Genomic DNA, 6,216 nt, shown 5'->3' on the forward strand with positions numbered 1-6,216 from the left:
GGCTATTCTAGTTCTTTTGTTTTCTTTAGTGGCACTTAGCTCAATTGAGATGTAGATGTAGTTTGTAGGTTTCTCCTACAGAAAGCCACTTCAGCTTTCTGGCTTACCCCGAACCTTACCACACCCATGCAATGAGTGTGCTAGGTCTCTGCCAATACTCAGAAGGAAAAAGAAATGCACAAAATGGGGGGGTGGGGGAGGGTTGCAGGCAAAAAGGGGCTTCTTGCTACAGTAATTATTGTAAGGATTGTTGTTGTCTGTTACTATAAATACAGTCCTGTAGTTTCCAGTTTAATTAAAGAATCTGTTCATTTGTTTTTGTGGTGAAGTAGCACTGGGCTGCAAGTGAGCACCCTGCTTAGAGTCACCCACCACCTTAAAAATCTTTTCCCTGGGATAGAAGGTGCTTAACACCAATACAGAACAGATGCAGACGAATTGGAGAGTGTCCAGCGGAAGGCAATGAAAATGGGTAGGGAGCTGGGGTACACAACTTGTGAGTAGATACTGAGGGAACTGGGCTTATTTAGTCTGCAGAATAGCAACCTTCAGCTATCTGAAGGATGGTTCCAGAGAGGATGGAGCTGGACTGTTCTCAGTGGTGGCAGACAACAGAACAAGGGGCAATGGTCTCAAGCTGCAGCAAGGGAAGTTTAGATTAGATATTAGGAAGAACTTTCTCACTGGAGGGTAGTAAAGCACTTGAACAGGTTACCCAGGGTGGCTGTGGACTCTTCACCCCTGGAGGTTTTTAAGACCCAGCTAGACAAAGCCTTGGGTGGGATGATCTAGCTGGGGATGGTCCTGCTTTGAGCAGGAAGTTGGACTAAATGAATCCCTGAGGTCCCTTGCCTAATTTTCTGATTCCATCATTTGGGTTGTTCTTTTTTACTTTTTTCTGTCTTTGTTCCCTATTCATACATTGCCCTCATATTTCTGGAGCTTAGTTTCTGTAAGTATAACTTGCATAAATCATTCTTCGATCAACATCACATTAAAAGTTGCTGATCAATACAACAGTCACACTAAAAGCTGCTGTTTGCCCCAGCTTTGGCTTCTGTATCTCAGGGATAATGTCATCTCTCAGCAGTCTCTAGTGCTACTAGAGATGCGTTTGGGATCTTTCCCAATGGAAAGGACTGTACAAAGTAACATACCAGGATCAACTGTAATAAGGAGAGAATATAGCAGTAGTTTCTACACTCAGTCCTGAGTCGAGACCTGCAAACAGTGAAACTGACTGTGACAGAAACTGACACTCAGATTCTGAGACACGTCATCCTTCTAGTTTAGGGCAGCTTCAAGATTATGCTGGTCCCAAACCATTAAGCTATGGTCCAAAGAGGCTGGTATGCTTCGTGGGGATTACCACAGCAGAACAGTCCTCAGCCGCACGCCTCTGTCCTAGCCATATCAACAGGCCCTAAAAGTCAGAGTAGCACTGAAAGGTATACAAAGAAAATGACTCATAAATCATTATATGGCCTGTATACTAAGCAGGCATTCCTCTCGCTGGGGGAAACACTGGCTAGCACATTGCTCTCAGCTTCTTTTCTGCTGCCAGAGCAATAGAATGGCCCTGAGGATCCTGTCTTAACTTTTGGTTAGTGCTGTGGCTCTGCTTACCATGGTGACAATTTGGGAGATTCCAGTCTGATTTTATGAAGTCTGTTTGTTTAAGCTTTATGACTCTTTTACAGTAATCTTGCATCACACCTCTTGTGCTCAGAAAAGAAAGAGTGACATCGCTAGGGTCTACTTCTTGGAAGGCAATTTTTTTGTTAGTGATATCTTTTATTGGACCAACTGTGCAATTGGGAGAGATGTTATACAAGTTTTCGGGCATGATAAACCCTAAAGGCCTTGCTTTTCATATATTTCTCACGGAATAGTTTCTCATATCTCTCCTATCACAGGTACCACAATAATACTTCTAGAGAGACATTAAGGGACCTCAGCAACTGATTGTGCCTTACCCTAGCTGAAAAATGGCTATGTTAAAGAGTGTTGTTAGAACTGCAATAAACCAATTTGTCATGTCTGGAGTTTAGGTAGTTAGTAGGCAAAAGAGAGACCATATAACCAAAGACCTTGGTTATATAAGGTGTACTCAGGCCAGACCATAAAAGGGAACCTAAAATTATAAAAGGACTATGAGCTTTCACAGCCCAGAGCAGTAAGAGAAGATAGTGATGAAGAAGTGAAATGCAGAAGGGGGAAGCAAAAACCCTAAAGGACACTGACAGAATCCCCCAGAGATTTAGAACTGGCAAGGAAAGCAAGGTATAATATTATACAGAGGTACCTGTTATTTTGCAGAGCAGGGAGAGAGCCTGACAGCCAAAGAAAGAAAAAAAAAGGTTGGAGTCTACCCAGAGCAAGGGGAACTTAACACACAAGGAACCAGGTACCTGAGTCCAAACACAATAAATTGGTGAGCATGCAGAAAGAAAACTTGAGCACAACTCTGACAGATAAACAGTTATTCAGGAATTTTTTGATGAAGCAGGCTTGTCAGAAAATGCTGATTTGTCAATACGGGGAAGAATTTTGGAAATACAGTATGTTTGATAAACTTCTGATGAAGCACAGCCATGCTGTGAAACGGTGGAAAAAACCTTGGTCATACCCAGTTCACTCTTCCTTTCAGCATCCAAACTTCACCATTGACACAGCGTGCTGGGCAAGATGAACCTATGGTCTGACCCAGTAAATGGCAACTCTTACGTTCTTATGCTTCCTGTCAACTTGCATTGCAGATTAATAGGGACCCCAGGCCTCAGGATCCACAGATTGGGGGCAGCAACACCACATACACTGTCCCGGAGCCAGGGACCAGGGGCCAGGCAACCCTGAGGGCTTCCTGCCCTTCTAGGCTACCAGCCTTGGAGCTGAAAGCTCATTTTCCCAGGCTCCAGTGTTCTGAGGACTCGGTTCGTAAGCTCAGCTCCCCATTGATCAGTTAGGAATTAGCCAGGAGCCTTGTATGTGGAACTCCCATGCCGTTTTATTTAGACATTTTTGTAAAGAAAATATTTCAATTACTGCAGAACAATCTTTTTCAGATTTTCTCTTCTCCAGGAACTTTCAAAATGTATATCTTTTATTCAGAAGAGAACATTTTTTATTTTAAGATTTCTCACAGAATAGAAATCCCAGTTATTGATAGTCACTACAGATGAGTCCATCAGAAATGCACAGAACAAGAGAATAGCTAATGATACACTGGTAGATGTCATGAAGCTTATTACAAGGAAATTGTTACAACTAAGATTTTAACTGTGCCTGTTTTGGATTGTGGGGTCAGCTCCTCCATGGTTACAGTTTTGCACTCTCCATGTAGTAGTGCAGTAGGAGCCAGCCTAAACTGGGAGATGCTCATTGCCAAAGAATCTAGCATAGACTCCCATTGGTCTAGAATTCAAATTTAAACACATCCATCCCTGAATCATACACTCCAGGGAATGTGATGGTAGAAAGCAAGTATTTGTGCGTTCATACTGATGGGGTAGCCTTGAACCTTTCTGCTTCTTCCTTGCAGAGTCTCTGGAGGATGATGCCATCTACTTTTCCATAAATCCAAGTATTCGACTATGTGAAGAACGTCCGAAAAATTTCCAGAAGCAAAGCTCCTACTATGGCTTCTCTTTCTCCCAGAGATTATGGAGCATTCTAAGCATTTTCATCCCTCTGGCAGCTCTATCAGGAGGAGGACGTCTAATTTCGCACCTCTATCCCCATTCATGCCTAAGCAATGACACCCCTTTCTGCTTCAGTGGGTGTTTGGCCGGGTTAATAACTGAATGTAATTGCTGTCAACTTAATTCAATTCCATCCATGAGCTCTAGGTGGCACTGCTTTCTGAGTATTTCCTCAATCACAAATTCAGCCTTGTAAAGACAAAGGTGTAAACCCTAGCTCTCTGTCCTAGTTACACATCTCATATGGAAACTTGGGGGAGGCAACAAGGAAGAGGGTGTAGAAAGGTCAATGCTTTACTGACACAGGTAGGCCTGCCTTGGCAAGCAGGACATGACTTCCAAGGTAGGATTCCCCCTTTATGGTTTCTGTTCTGTTTAATATTTATGATTAGATTAAAAGCCAGATCACAACTTTGATTAGAAACTCAAGGCGCACAGTCTTTGCACAGGAACAGATGTTATTTTGCTTGTTAAAATCATATACAAAACTTTTCCTCATTTTAAAATTATAAAATGAAAGAGCAAGTCGTTTCAAGACCATTTTGCATATTTATTACAGTGAATTCATCTTTGAAAGAATCAAAAGCTTGTAATTAGTCAATCACATATCTGTCTGATTGTGCACTTTTTTCCTCCCGTGTACATCTTCTACGCTGACAGATGGTGCTTCTCTCTGCAGTAGCAGCAGGCTCCCGCAGGTGGCACCTGCCTGCAGGCACCCAGCGCAGGCAGTCCCAGGGGGCACTGCAGCCGCAGAAGGAAGCACTGGGTCGCTGTGTGGCTCAGGCAGGCAGACAGGCTCTGGGGTGGGGAAAAAAAGATCAGGCTCGCTGCTTTTCTTGGGTGGAGACTGCCTTCTTGGGCTGCTGACAGACTGTACACAGGGCTTCCTGCAGAGCCCCTGAACTGCTTGCAGCCTGGTGCTTCGCTCCACAGCTGTAGGGGCAGCAAACTAAAACTCCTTGGAGGAGACCCCAAGTCATCTAAGGCGCATTATGCTACTGAGTTTCCTGCAGCGGCTGGAATCAATGCGCAATACACCGCCGAGGCATGCAAACACTGACACCATTAAAGTGGTGGGAAAGCATTTAGCCGGCCTTAAAGTGTTGTGCGCATACGCCACTTGTTTCATCTACACACTAGGGGTCTGTAAAATACATGCTGGAACTGCCACAAAATTGACTTAGAGTGACTGCCTACTGAGGACCAAATTGATTGGTTGACCATTGACTTCATGGGCCAAGAAGCCATACTTTCTGAAGTAGAGGAAAAGAATGAACCTCCCTGAATGACTCCATTTGCTATGATCACTGGCTGCTTATTTGTTTTGTGTAGTGTCCACAGCATCCTGGGCTGTGAAGCAATTATGTACCATAATCTCTCCCCTCTAGCTATTATACTGTTTGTCTGAGTGAACATTACAATTAAAAGGTTGCAAAATAATTTAACTGAAATCAAGGAATCATCAAATGCACTTCAACAAAATACACCCATATCAGCACTGGGTGCTCATCTCTGTTTGGAGGGTTGGGAGTATAGGTAGGAGGCAAAGAGGTCTTTGCAATCTCCCACTCTGGTCCAAAGGCCAGCTACACTCTAGCCCTTGATACAGATCCAGTAATCGAAGCTGTAAGAGCTCAGCACTTTCTAAACTGTGGCTCTGAGGTATGTGCTCCTCAGTGCATGTCACTTGACAGACTTAAGAACTTAAACAGCTTTAAGTTCTTTCATAAGCATAAACTTGTCAGTGTGTTAAGCATTTAAAGCTGTCCTAAATACTGATACACTCACGCTAACGTTGCCCCATTGAGGAAACATGGTATGCCTCATCCATGTTTACAAACCTTTGATTTTTTTCTTTCAGGTGTTTACTCTTTTCTTCCCCTTAAAAAAACAACACCCTGTTTCCCCCTTCATCCGTATCTCCTATGTTAATGTACATATGTTGGTGCTGCAAGGTTAAGGTTACCAAAAGGCGGTAAGTGCAAGAATAAAAATTCCAGTACAGCAGTAGTAACAAATGATGTTGCGTAAGCAAGAACAGAAAACATTCAGAAAAGATTATGTTAATATCTGTGTGTTTATTTCATAAAGGTGTACATCTTACGCTGTCCAGGGTGGGAACAGCAGATGAGTTATTGATTTGTAATTTTTCACACTCATTCTAGGCTCTGGATGCTTAACACTAAATTAAACCCTATTTCATACAGCAAGTTGTAATCCTAGAACATCCTTAATGGACATCCCTTAAGAAAGTAACATCAATCAACAACACTTGGAATAACCCAAACATCCACCATTCATCTATCCTCTCAGCCTACCTCTTCCTCTATTCCCAATGGAAATAATACAGGCAAGGCAGAGTGCCTGAACTGTTCACAAAACAGATCTCCATGGCTACAGGAATGGATTAGGGGAAGAATTCCAAAACATATAAATATATAAAAATATATATATATAAAAAATACACACACACACACACACACACACACACACACACACACACACACACACA

This window comes from Crocodylus porosus, unplaced genomic scaffold, assembly GCF_001723895.1.
Source record: "Crocodylus porosus isolate Cpor-Errol unplaced genomic scaffold, CroPor_comp1, whole genome shotgun sequence".
Lineage (NCBI taxonomy): Eukaryota > Metazoa > Chordata > Crocodylia > Crocodylidae > Crocodylus > Crocodylus porosus.